Genomic DNA, 14285 nt, shown 5'->3' on the forward strand with positions numbered 1-14285 from the left:
GGAGATAGCAGCAGGAGGAGGCCATTCGGCCTTTCAATCCTGCTCCACCATTCAATGGGAAACAGCTGACCATCCAGCTCAGTCTCCTGTTCCTGCTGTGTTCCAATCCACTTTCATGACTTTACCTCGAAGAACTATATCTAAGTCCTCCTTTGGCTTCACTGCCTTTTGTTCCAGTGACGTGGCGGTGTTACTGTGTGGGTGTAGGCAGGGGTAATGTGATGGTGCTGCCTCCTGGAGGATGCACTCAGCATCCCTCATCATCCTGCAGTAACATCAACTGGGGTTCAGCAACTAGAGATAGGAACCATTTCCAGGATATGGGCATCACTGGCTCAGCCAGCATTTATTCCCAATCTCTAGTTACCCTTGAGAAGATGGTAGTGAGCTGTTGTCTTGAACCATTCACAGTCCATTTGGCGCAGAGAGACCGACAATGCTGTGTGGGAGAGTGTTGCAGGAGTTTGGCCGAGTGATTCCCCATGTTTGGTTTGTCAAATTCTGTTTAACTTAATCATGATTGGCACATGATTTTGAGATTTCAGTCTGCAAATCCTCACCCTGTATAAAGGAATATATACAGATTAGAAAATTCAGAACAGACAATTTTAGTTTCTCTGGAATATTTTCCCCTTCTGCCTCCCCCCCCTCCCCACCGCAAAGCTGTAACCCTCCAGCCCACTTACTCTCTCCCACCATTCTGACTCTGCTACCCCCTAATGTACACCCTCCCCATTGTCATGGAGTTACTGATAAACAGATCCATGCCACCACTTCCCGTCCCTGGTTAGACTCTGCACCCTTTCTGGGTTCACTTCCTTTCCCTTCAGTTGCTGCAAGTCAATAATGTAACAGCAGAATGAAACAAAAGGAAACAGAAAGGGAGCTGGCAGATCCTGGACAGAAGAGGAACCTTCAGTCTGGGAGAATGGGTCAGATCCTTCCTTGTTTCCCATTGGTCTTTTCCCAGTGTTATGAGGAATTGGGGATGGAACTTGGTCCCATGTGGGTGTGGTGACACTTTGACCCCCCCCCCAACAGATCAATACTATACGCAGATTAGTCCCTCCACCAATCAGTGTGAAAAGCTTTACACTAGTTACGCCAAAGCACTTGCTCTAAAACCCACCCACATTCTTTACATGTACAGTGCCGAGTTTCCCCACACACGTGTGGTCCCTGCCTCAGGAATTGTCATCCCAATGAAGCCTCTGGAGACCTGTCTCTGGAAAATGAAAGAAAGTGTGGGCTGGAGGGTGTTGTGTATAGGATATCCATTCAGACACACAGGACATGTGGGCTGTCATTGGGTTGTACTGAGACATCCGCTTAGACAACCCGATTTCTGAGGTAAGGAATATATATTCAGCCAATTGCGGGGTGGGGAGGTTAATAAGGGGCAGCAGATTTTAAGCAGATGTGGCTCAGTGGCCAGCATTGCCTCACAGCCTCTGGGACCTGGGTTTGATTCCAGTTTTAGGAAACTGTGTAGAGTTTACACACTCTCCCCATGTCTGCATGGTTTTGTTTGGTGTCCTGGTTTCCTCCTGCAGTTCAAAGATGTGCAGGTTAGGTGGATTGGTTATGCCAATTACCAACAGGGTCCATGTATGAGCCGATTAGGCAATTAACAACGGGAAATGCAGGGTTACAGGGAATGGGAGGGTCGGAATGGGATGTTCATCATAGGGTGTGGACTCGATGGGTGAATACCCTATTTCTGCACTATAGAGACTCTATTCTATTCTCAGGAAGAAGAATGTACCGATCTCGATATGTTGTGAATCTGTGGATTTCGCTTTTCTAAATGCAGTGGATGCCAGGGCAATGAGCAAATTTACTGAAGGGATACAGATGTTGAATTTGCAATGAGTTTAAGGGTGAGAAAGAGCAGGTGGGAAAATCCAGCTGAGACCGAGGTGAGCTCAATCATCACCGTATTAAATGGTGGGGCTGGTTCGAAGGGCTGCATTGCCTCTCCTGTGCCCAGTGCTCATCTTCTTACGGTAATAACTGGAAAGCTGAATCCAAAACTCACCACCTTCACCAAAGGAGATTTTTGGAAAAAGCAGGATAGTCAGGTGGATTAGTGTTCCAAACTTAGATAGTGAGGAAGCATGTGGGAGATAATGATTTTGCAATTTTAAACTAAGGGGCGACAGTGATTTATGGTTTTAGACTGTGAGGACATTCACACCGTCCAGAATACTCTGCTGTGAATATCTATCCTGTACTTTACTACAAAAGTTAAGGTCACTGATAACGAAAACCCAAAACACCCAGGAAACATCACCTCACCTTGTAATCTGATAAAGGACTTGTGATAATTATGGATAAATTTAGAATACAGATGGAAAGCGGGAAGATTAAATCCAATCCTGTGCTTAAACAAAGGAGACTACAACAGGATGAGGCAGGATTTGGTTAATGTAGACGGGCAGCAAAGACTTTATACTGGGACAGTTGATGGACAGTGGAGGAATATCAAGGTAATTTTTCGAAGAGCTCAGCAAAAGGGAAAAGGAAGGAATGTAGGAAAGGGAGTAATCTGCCATGTGTGGCTCCGGAAATAAGGGAGTCTATCAAATTGAAATAGAAGGCATACAAATTGGCAAAGACCAAGGAAAAATTAGGATATCAGAAAAAAACGTCAAAGTTCGACAGAAAGCTAGATGGGATTGGGGGAGAAAAATGATGAGTAGCTATCCCCAGGGCCAGAATAACATCTTACACTGCTAGAGGGGAACCTATTGTGCGAGGAACATATGGCCTCTGTAATTGTTAAAGCACTTAACTGTTACCATAGAGATAATCCTGATCAAGTTAAAATTCACTGCACACTCCAAAAGCTTGTTCGTCCAAATAAATTTGTTGGATTATAACCTGTTGTGTGATTTATAACTTTGCACACCCCGCTCCAACACCAGCTCCTCCACATCAGAATCCTGATAGACAGCCCCACTGAAACTGAAGCATCTGTCAGATACTTGAGGGAGCCTTGGGAGCGCGGTGGGAGGGATGTGGTTTAACCACAAACTGCTGAACTGAACTAGACTTTCTAATTGCCGTTGCCATGGAGATAACACTGAGAGACAGTCTCTATTCAAAGTCCCAAACCACAAAGGTATAAGAATGGGAGCTGTACATCGGACAGGTGGGGAGTTACCCGATACTGCCTAAATGCGTTTTGCATGTATGCTATCCATGTAACTGCCATGTTTCATCAATAAATGCTCAAAGAAGACCTCTCAGAGTTCTGTACCTAGTTATTGCTATCCAGCAGGGTTTAGGAATATGAGTACACAGCAGTCAGTCTTCACAGTGCAGGATACGAAGAACATGCCAGTAATTGATAAGGGGAGTGAGGAAGGTGAGGACCTAGAAACAACCATTATCACGAAAGAGTTAGAGGGGCAAGCTAATGGAGCTAAAAGTAGACATTGCCCTAATGGAATATTTCCCAATGTGCTACCAGAAATAGCGGGAGAAATATTAAAAAGACTTGGAGTCAGAGCCCTACAGCAGAGACAGGCCCTTTGGCCCAAACTGACCAGAATGTCCATCCACACTGACCCCATTTCCCTGCACTTGGCCCATCTGCTTCTGACCCTTTGCTATCCATGTATTTGTCCAAATGTCTTTTACATGTTGTGAGTGTACCCACCTCAACCACTTCCACTGGCAGCTCAGTCCATATACATACCACCCTCTGTGCAAAACAGTTGCCCCTCAGCTTCACTTTTATTCTTTCTCCTTTAACCTTAAACTGATGCCCTCCAATCCTGGAGTCACTGCGAAAAAGACTGAGTGCATTCACGTTTTCCATGCCTCTCATGGTCTAATACACTTCTAGAAAAGAACCCCCTCAGTTTCCTCTGTTCTAAACATAAAATCCTCACTTGCCCAACCTCTCCCTATAGCTCAGAACCTTGAGCCCTGACAACATCGTTGTAAATTTTCTGCATGTCTTACAGTTTAATAACTGAATCCTACATTGCATTCATCACATTTCCAGTGTTTCCCCATGGCGCTGGAACCGATGTGACAACGCCAATGGATTACAATTCATGATCGAGAATGAAATCCTTTACAACAATCCCGTTTTCATAATATTTCCCAAGGTGCAGGTATCCTTGTGTCTTTCTGGTTTTATGGTTAATTAAAGACTTGTCCTTTTACAAAGCCAAGCTGTGGCTTAATTATTCCTGGGAAATGTGCCATGATTTTTCAGAATTTCAAAACCAAATGAAATCTCTCTCCCCAATCACCATGCTGACATGGACTTGGCTGTGTCTCAGTAATTTTTTCCCAGCCACACAGATTTGAAATATTCACCCACGGACAGAATACACACCTTTCCTTCCACATGAAAAGGCCAATGATATTCAGATCGGCCCGGATCAAGTAACTATCAGATCTGAACATGATGTTCAAATCCACCCTTTCAGTACTCTACAAGCGAGAAAACAAGTTACCACTGTTAATTCAGAATGGAAATTCATAAGACAATTATAGTGTTAAACTGTATTTTCCTCGTTCCCCCGAAGCTTTAAATCTCAGTCTCACAATTTCTCTCTTTTGTGACCGAAATCCAAATAATCTCCCCACTCCTTTCCTCCACACCCAGTTCTGACACTGGCTCTCCTCTCATTGAATTCAGTTTCCTAGCTCCTGTCTGCAGACTAAGAACCAAATCAATGAGTCCGACATTGCGTCCACTGTGAAGGGAAGGGGGGGTGGAAAGAGGGTTTGAATCCTCTGATGACAACCATCCTGAATGCATTGCTTCCTGCATGCTCTGTGAAGCTTATCATGTGGTTGAGTATTGTCCCACCCCTCATTCACTCCGATTGGTTGAAGGACCAACTGGCACATCCTGGTCCTCCAGTCTCGTTCCCCCGACTCTTATTGGTCCTGCGCTGACATCAATAATCCGAGGCCCATTGTGGGCTGGAGCATGCTCAGTGCTTCCTGCTTTTGCTGCTGTTAATCAGGTATGAGAGAGAGAGAGGGCTCATCCCTGTTTCTCCTGATGTCAGACATTAACAACAACTACCTGCATTGTATGAAGCCTTTCACATTGACAAATCTCCTAAAATGCTTCATGAATGATGGAAACGTTGATTAAAGAGAACGATTTTTTGATACATCTTTAAGGTGGACAGAGGGGGTTAGGGAGGATATTCCAAAGGTTTGTGTCCTCAGCAGCTCCAATCGTGCAGTGATATAAGTGGGCAACAGCTTACAATGGAGACAGTTAGTGGCTAACCACAGGTTAACAACCTCATGTCGTAGCCACCTCATGTCACAGCCTGTCATTACACACTACCTATGGTTAGCCACTAATAGTCTCCATTAACAGCTAATCAGCCTCCCCCAGTCAGGTCGTTATCCACTCCTTTATCCAACCGCTCTTCTCACTCTATCCCCACCTTTACTCCTTTTATCTTGCCCCCATCCCCCCACACTATCTTCTGCACATAAACGGACTTTTTTTTTCTCAGTAACATCTGTTCTGTGGAAGGGACACCGGATCCGAAACGTTAACTCTGATTTCTCATCACAGATGCTGCCAGACCTGCTGAGGTTCTCCAGAACCTCCTGGTTGTTGTTTCTGATTTACATCATCCCCAGTTCTTTTAGTTTTAATTTAGCGGGAGTTTGTAATTCAGGTCCAACAGCCCCTGTCCCAGCCTCTGCTGTCTCTCCCACCCCGACCCAGTGACACTGCTCCTGCACAGCTCATGGACAGGTGGTGTCTTGCTGGCCACACCCCTCATTCACACCCATTGGCTGCAGGACCACACAGCCTCTCCTCCCATTGGTCTGGAGCTGCCATCAATCAAGCCGGCGCCGATTGAGAGGTGAGTGGTTGGCTCCTCCCTCTCTCTGCCCTGGGATGAGCTTCATCATTCACAGTGAATGGGGCAGTATCACAGAGCACAGGGGCTGGGGCCTATTCAGCCCATTGGAGCTGTCCTCTCTCCTTCTGTAGATGGTGCAAATCTGTCCCAACTACCCCCAAATCTTTCCTTAAAAAGTAAAATTCCAAGTCTGTTTCAAAATACCTGTTGAATCTGTGTCGTTCAGACTGTTCCAGATGCTCAGAACTTATTGAGTAAAATAGTGTTCACATTTTCACCTTGTATTATTTGCCAATTACTTGAACGTAGTTACTAAAAATTGTGACAGGGTTAACAATTCCTCTCTCTCTTTGCAAATTCAAGACCTTGGAACAAAATCGGCACCAGGTCGAAATCACTGCTTCACCTTCTCAGCTCCAAGGATAATTATCTGCGCTTCAGCTAGCTCTGCACAAAAGAGAGGAATGCATCTTAATTTACTAAGATCAAAGAAACAGACCTCCGGTCCAATTCGTCTGTGCCAACAAGGAATCCTAAACTAATGGATTCCCATTTACCATCTATTGGCCTGTATCCATCAAAACCCTTCCTATTCATGTACCCAATTGGAAGCCTTTTAAATGTTGTGATTTTTCAGCCCCCACTACTTCATCTGGTAGCCCCTCCCATACACACACCACACTCAGCTTGAAAATATTGCCAGTTCGATCCCTTTTAAATCTTTGCCCTCTCAACTTAAACTCATGTGCTCTAGTTTTGGACCCACCTAACCTGACGAAAAAGGATGCCAGCTGCTCACCTTATCCACGCCCCTCGTGATTTTATAAATCTCAATGAAGTCACCTCTCAGCCCCAGCCTATTCAGCCCCTCCCTGTAGCCCAAATCCTCCAATCCTGGTAACGTTTTTGTAAATATTGTCCAAACCTTTTCAAATTTCACAACATCCTTCCCAGAACAGGGAAATTCAAACTGAAAACAGAATTCCAGAAGTGGCTTAATCAACGTCCTGTTCAGCCACAATATGACGTTCCAGCTTCTGTATTCAATGCATTGACCATTAACGGAGAGCGTTAATGGAGTCCCATTTGCCAGCGGTTCACCCTTATCCCTCTAAAACCTCCCTCTTCAAGTACCCAGTCAGACGCCTTTTAAATGCTGCAATTGTACTCGCCTCCACCCCTTCCTCTGGCAGCTCATTCCATACTAGCAATGCCCTCAACATGAACACGATGCCCCTTAAATCCCCTTTAAATCTTTTCCCTCTCACCTTAAGCCTGTACCCTCTCATTCTGGAGCCACCGAACTTGGGAAAAAGTCCCTGACTGCTCACCTTATCCATGCCCTTCATGACTTTATAAGATCACCTCTCAGCCTCCAAATCTCCAGGGAAAATAGTCCCAGCCTATTCAGCCTTTCCCAATAGCTCAAATCGTCCAACCCCAGGAAAGTCCTTGCAAATGTTTTCTGTACCCTTTCAAGTTTCTCAACATTATTCCAAGAACAGGGAGATTGGAACTGAAAACAGAATTCCAGAAGGGCCTTCATCAGTGCCCTGTCCAGCCACAATATGACATCACAACAGCTGCATTCAATGCATTGACCAATAACGGGGAGCGTACCAAATGCTGCATTCACTCCCCTGCCTACCTGTGACTCTACTTTCAGGGAACTATGAACCTGCACTCCAAGGTCCCATTGTTCAGCAATGTTCCCCAGGACTTTACCATTAAGTGCATAAGTCCTGCCCTGATTTGCCTTTCCAAAATATAACAGCTCACATTTATCTAATTTGAACTCAGTCTGCAATTCCTTGCTCCAATGGCCCATCTGATCAAGTTCCTGTTGTATTCTGAACTAACCTTCTTCACTGTCCACTACACTTCCAATTTTGGTGTCTTCTGTAAACCTACTGACCATACCTCATATATTCACATCCAAGTCATTTATTTAAGGGCCCAATATCCATCCCTGCAGCACACTGCTGCTCACAGGCCTCCAGTCCGCAAAGCAACCCTCAATCATCATCGTCTGTCTCCTCCATTCAAGGTAGTTTTGTAATGGCTTGCTCTCCCTGCATTCAGTGTGATCTAACCCTGCTAACCATGCTTTGTGGAACCATGTTGAATGTCCATATAAACAACATTCACCGCCTGGCTTAATCAATTTTCTTTGTCACTTCAAAACACTCACTCAAGTTAGTGAAACACAATTGTGCATGTACAAAGCCACAGTGACTCTCCCTGATCATTCCTTACCTTTCCAAATAGATGGATATCCTGTCCATTCGAACAACCTGCCTGCCACTGACTTCAGGTTCACTGTTCTCTTGTTCCATGGCCCCTCCTTACCACCTTTTTTAAAATAATGGCACCTCACCTGTCAAAATCAACGATACAAATATCACAGGAGAGGCCCAACAATCACTTCCCTAGATTTCCAGGAAGTTCCAGGATACACCTGATTAGGTTCCAGAGCTTTATCCACCTTGATGCGATTTAAGACATCCAGTCCCACCTCCTCTGTAACATGGACACTTTTCAAGTTATCTCTGTTTATTTCTCCAAACTCTCGAGCTTCCATAGACTTCTCCAGTAAAAATGACGTGAAATATTTGCATATCTTTCACACCCCCTGTGGTTCCATAGACAGCCTTGTTGACCTTTAAGGGGTCCTATTCTCTGGTCCAGTTAATCTTTTGTCTGTAATATATTCGTTTAATCTCTTTGGATTCTATTCCAGGACATCCCAGAAAGGCCTACTTCAAGGACCGTAACTTTCCTCCGACTTGATCAACAATGCCCTCCAACACATACCCTCCACTTCCCGCACCTCCGCCTTTACCCCACACCTCCAGCCACAATAAAGAATACAGCCCTGCGGTCTTCATCTTCCACCCCACTAATCTCCGGATACAGCGCATTAACCTCTTATTTCTGCTACCTAAAGTCAGACCCCACCATAGACATATTTCCCTCCCCACCGCTATCTGCGTTCCACAGAGACCATTCCCTCTGCACCTCCCTTGTTAGGTCCACACCCTCCACCAACACATGCTCCACACCTTTGACCTTCCCTTACCGCCACGGGAAATGTAAAACGTTCAGCCACACCTCACTGAGCTCTGTCCAGGACCTCAAAACGATCTTTTCACATCAGGCAGAGATTTGCCTGCACATCCCAAAACCTCATATACTGCATCTGGACACTATGGGAAATTTAACATGTTTCATCCAACTAACCTACACATCTTTGGACTGTAGGAGTAAATTTGAATATCCGAAGGAAACCCTCACAAACACTGGGGAGAATGTGCCAACTCCAACACAGACAGTTGCCTGAGGCTGGTATCAAACCCAGGTCTCTGGTGCTGAGGAAGCAGCGCTAACCACAGAGCCACAATACTGTGGGGTCATTAGCGCTGATGTGCTGCCCCACTGATAACTCAGTCACTCACCCTGCCTCATTTCCTAAGAGGCAGTGATGATGGAGTGAAATTATCACTAGACAGTTAATCCACAGACCCAGATAATGTTCTGGGGACCTGGGTTTGAATCCCATCACGGCAGATTTTGGAAAGTGAATTCAATAAATATCTGGAAAGAATAATCTAGTTACGACAAGGAATCCATTGTCAATTGTTGAAAAAACCCATGTGGTTCACTCATTACCTTTAGGGAAGGAAAATGCCATCCTTACCTGGTCTGGTCTGCATGGGACTCCAGACCTATAGCAACGTGGTTGATTCTTAACTGCCCTCTGGGTAAACGCAGCAAGAAATGCTGGCCGAGCCAGTGACAGCCTCATCCTGTGAATGAATAAAGGAAATAGGTCAGGTTTTGTTCCTTCTCTAGTAGGTACATCCTACAAACTGAATCAGAAATGTTCACGTACACACTGAACAAATACCTTTCCATCCAAGCCCTTAACACTACAGCACTCCGAGGCCATGTTGGTAAAGTTAAAACCCCTTATCATTGCAACTATATTTTTACAGATAACTGAGGTCTGCCGGTAAAATGGTGTCTCAATTCCTCGCTGACTATTGGGAGAAAGTCTATAATACAATCCCAGTAAGATGGTCATCCCTTTCTTATTTCTCAGTACCACCCAAATAACTTGCCTGGATGTACTCCCAGGAATATCCTCCCGAAGCCCAGCCATAATATTACCTCAAATCAAAAACACCTCTCCCCCTGCTCTGTTGTCCCCTTGCTATAGCATCTATACCCTGGAACATTAAGCTGCTAGTCCTATCCATCCCTGAGTGCTGCCTCTGTAATTTCTGTAATATCCCAGTCACATGTTCAAAACCATACCCTGAGCCCACCTGCCTGACCTGTCAGGTCTCTTGCACTGAAATAAATGCAGTGCAACTGGTCCGTCGCACCTCATTCTGTGACTTGCTCTTGCCTGCCTTGACAGTCTGATCTGGTGAACAGTACCAGCCTCAGACTCACCTCTTTTCTCACTATCTCTTTAGGATTACCCCGACTCCCTCACTGGTTTAATGCCTCCCGAGTGGCACTAGCAAATCTCCCTGCTCCTCAGGACCCCATGCTTTCCCCTTCCTATGTCATTGGTACCAATGTACAATGTCCTCCCACTGGTTATTTTCCCCTTTGAGAATATTCTGCTCCCTCTGAGAGACATCCTTGACACTGGCACCAGGGCAGCACCATCCCATTCTGATCTCTCACTGTCAGCTGCAGAAAAGGCAGACTGTGCCCCTGACGAGAGAGTCCCCTATCACCATCGATCGTGTGGAACTGGATACACCTCACATTATGTTAGAAGCCAGTCTCAGTCCCAGTAACTTGGCTGTCAGTGCTACTTTCCCCTGAAAGTCTATTACCACCTACATTTTCCAAAACAGTACACTTGTCTGAGATGGGGATAGCCACAGGAGACTCCTGCAGTACCTACCTACCCCTCCTAGCTTTTCTGGAGGTAACCCACCTACCTGACTGTATCTGCAGTATCCTGAGACTGCCGCCTATCACACTCCCCGGCTCCTGTCAATTCCTCACTGCCTTTAATCACTCCTCCACCAATCCATGTGATCCAATAGGATTTGCAATCACACTTCTTGCAGACAAATCATCAGGTTCATTGAAACTCTCCCTAATCTCCCACATCCGACAGGAACAGTAGGCCACTCTACAACAGGCCATCTCTCCGCCTTAACAACCTACAGACCAAGACAAAGGCACAGTCTTACTGCTCGAAAAATACTGCCTGAGAATAACTTATTGCTTACGTTTTATATCTTAAACTTTCAATCAAGAGACCGTAAGACATTAAAAAGAAATCCTCACCTGACTCACGATTGTAGATTTAATAAAATAAAACTGACTAAGATTGATGTTTGAAGAGACTGAAACTCACTGAGCTGATCCCTGGCTCTGAGTACTTCCAAGGGTGAGGTCTCTCTGAGGGCAGCTGTGAAATGTCACTGTTTCTCTTCTCTGCCCACCCCATTTTCAGAGAGGTTTTTAACTTCACAGCAAGTCAGCTCAGAGAGGTCACTGCTTGGTTTTATTCACTGGAGGGTGCCTTTGCTGCCCAGACCAGTATTTCTTGGCCCCGTTTACTTGTCTTGGAGAAAGTGGTGGTTAACCGCCTCCCTGAAATGCTGCAGTCCATGTACATCACAGTGATGTTTGGACAACAGTCCCCCTCTGGCCCCACCACCCTCCCTGTCTCTGTAATCCCCCTCCGGCTTCACCGCCCTCCCTGTCTCTGTAATCCCCCTCCGGCTTCACCGCCCTCCCTGTCTCTGTAATCCCCCTCCGGCTTCACCGCCCTCCCTGTCTCTGTAATCCCCCTCCGGCCCCACCGCCCTCCCTGTCTCTGTAATCCCCCTCCAGCCCCACCGCCCTCCCTGTCTCTGTAATCCCCCTCCGGCTTCACCACCCTCCCTGTCTCTGTAATCCCCCTCCGGCTTCACCACCCTCCCTGTCTCTGTAATCCCCCTCCGGCTTCAGAAATTACATGTCCGTGGCATAAGATTTTTATTTAGATTCGTTTTTGTTTAATAAACCACCTCCCCCCTCCACAAAAAAGTGACATATTTCACCCCCAAACAAATTTCTGTTGATTGACCTTTTGGAGAGGCCGACACATGGACACCGCAGTATTTTATCTCACATTGTACACGTAGAATGATGGAACTTGCATTTAAACATTGCTAAAAAAGGAAGGCAATGGCTTAATGGTATTCCTGCCAGATGATTGAAATGTACAGTGTTCCGATGATTAGGGATAGAATCCCAACATGGCTGATGGCAGCATCGGAATCCAATACAATCTAGAAGGAAAAGGCGAATGATGACCATGAAACTATTGTCAATTGTTAGAAAACCCAACTGGTTCACTCATGTCCTGTCGGGAAGGAAACTGTCATCCTCACCTGGTCTGGCCTACATGTGACCCCAGACCCACAGCAATGTGGTTAACTCTCAACTGCCCTCAGGAAAAATACATTAAAAACTGTTAACAAATACCCCGCAGGTATCACTTAAAAACTGGCTGTTCCCAATGGGACCATGTGAATTTCTGAACGGCCTGAACTAAAACGGAGTTTCAGCTTCACCTTCTCCCCGTCTCCCCTCACTCTGTTTACACCCAACTCCAGAACACTCTCATTGAGCCAAGCAGCCCTCACAGTGCAGCCCTGTTATTGTCACTGTCTGCTCACACCTACACTGCCCTCAGCCTCCTGTACTGTTCCAGTGTTTCTCAATGGGTGTTCAGGGACAGCACCTCAATTCAGCCCTTTGTAACCCCAGAGTCAACATGGACCTCAGCAGTTTCTGAATGAACAGACAGTTGTCAGAAGCTGGAACATCCCACCTGAAAGGGTACTGGAATTTGAGTCTAAAAGGAGTTTTAATGGGAAGTTTGCAGGTAATTGAAAATATCAAGTTTACAGGTTAACATCATGAAGTGGGTGTCTGGGTCTAAATCAGAGTTCTTACAAAGAGACGAGGTGTAATTTGGATAAATCTGTGCTCCCTCTCAGGCCAATATCTCCTTCCTCAGCTGCATGGCCCAGAACAGAGCACACACCCAAAGGGTGTTCCAACCACGAATTTGTACATCTTTCTGCTTAACAAAAATATTGGAGATATTTTCCCACAAACAGAACTGACAAACCTTTCTCCTTCCACAGTTAAATGCCAATGATATTCAGATCCTGATGACTCCATTGACTGTAAAAACTTACTTTTGAGATCCCAACCTCAATTATTCTGATTTAATATCCTATGAAATAAATTGACAAAACAAAACAGAATATAAAGACATACCTTTCTCTTGGTTTGTGCTTGATGTGTAAATGCCTCTCCTAAAATCACATCCCCCACCTCCCCCATCCTAGGAAGGGGACATGTCCATGCCCCTCACTGTACCTTGCCCCCAATAAAGATGGCGGCCATATCCCAGGACCTATCACCGCCTGAGGGCCGCAGCCATTTTCCCATCTGCGGCAAACGCGGGATTAAGAGTTTCTAATTCAGACTAACGACCCGTACAGAGTGTAATTAAAACTTCCCAGTCTGAAGTGACTCATTACCTCTGTCTCTGAGGCCACTCTCCCCTTCCCTGTTTGCCTCTCCCACATTCACCAACGGCCGAGTCACGTGACACTGCACAGGCGGAGTTACTGGTGACGTGTCATCCCACTGGCCACGCCCCTCATTCACTCCCATTGTTTGGATGACCAGCTGGTTCCACTTGGTCCACCAGTCTCACCACCTTTTCCTATTGGTGGAAAGCTGCCATCAATCAGCTGGACCCCATTGTGAGGTCAGTGGTGGGATCCTCCCCCTGCCTGAATCAAACCCGGAGGGTGGATGGATGGTGTCAATCAGGAACAACAAGCAGGAGGTGCTGGGAAAGCTCAGCAGGTCTGGCAGCATCTGGGAACAGGAATCTGTCCAGTGGCCCTTCCTCAGAACCGATGGGAGCTGGGAACATTAGAATCCTGACAGTGTGGAAACAGGCCATTCGGCCCAAAAGTCCACAGCGTCCCTCCGAATGGTATCCCACCCAGACCCATTCCCCTACCCTATTACTGTATATTCCTCCTGACTAATGCACCTCACTTACACATCCCTGAGCATTATGGGAAATTTAGCTTGGCCAATTCAACTAACCTGCAGATCTTTATACTGCAGGAGATAGGGGTTAAAGAGTAAATAATAGGTAGGGACAGGACCTAAAGAGAGACAGGAACATTTGGAAAGACAAAGGAGTGGATTACGATCTGGCTGGGAGGGTGCATAGCTGTTAATGGAGAGGACAGGAACCTGTGTCTGGCAGCATCTCAGTGGAGGTGGCGGAAATGGCGACTGATGATCGACGTTCTGCTGCAAAACAGACCCCGAGCTTCCAGCTGCCTGTCACTATAACACACCTGG

General features: G+C 46.1%; 1 long non-coding RNA gene across 1 annotated transcript; it reads right to left on the reverse strand.

Moving 5' to 3' along the window:
* Window positions 1–290: 290 nt before the first annotated feature.
* LOC132814917 (uncharacterized) lies at window positions 291–13507 on the reverse strand. Its single transcript, XR_009644595.1, has 3 exons — window positions 13439–13507; window positions 9562–9670; window positions 291–561 (listed from the first exon to the last, which is right to left on the reverse strand). It is a non-coding gene; the product is annotated as an uncharacterized LOC132814917 (long non-coding RNA).
* Window positions 13508–14285: the final 778 nt, after the last annotated feature.

Source organism: Hemiscyllium ocellatum, unplaced genomic scaffold, assembly GCF_020745735.1.
Source record: "Hemiscyllium ocellatum isolate sHemOce1 unplaced genomic scaffold, sHemOce1.pat.X.cur. scaffold_967_pat_ctg1, whole genome shotgun sequence".
Classification (NCBI taxonomy): domain Eukaryota; kingdom Metazoa; phylum Chordata; class Chondrichthyes; order Orectolobiformes; family Hemiscylliidae; genus Hemiscyllium; species Hemiscyllium ocellatum.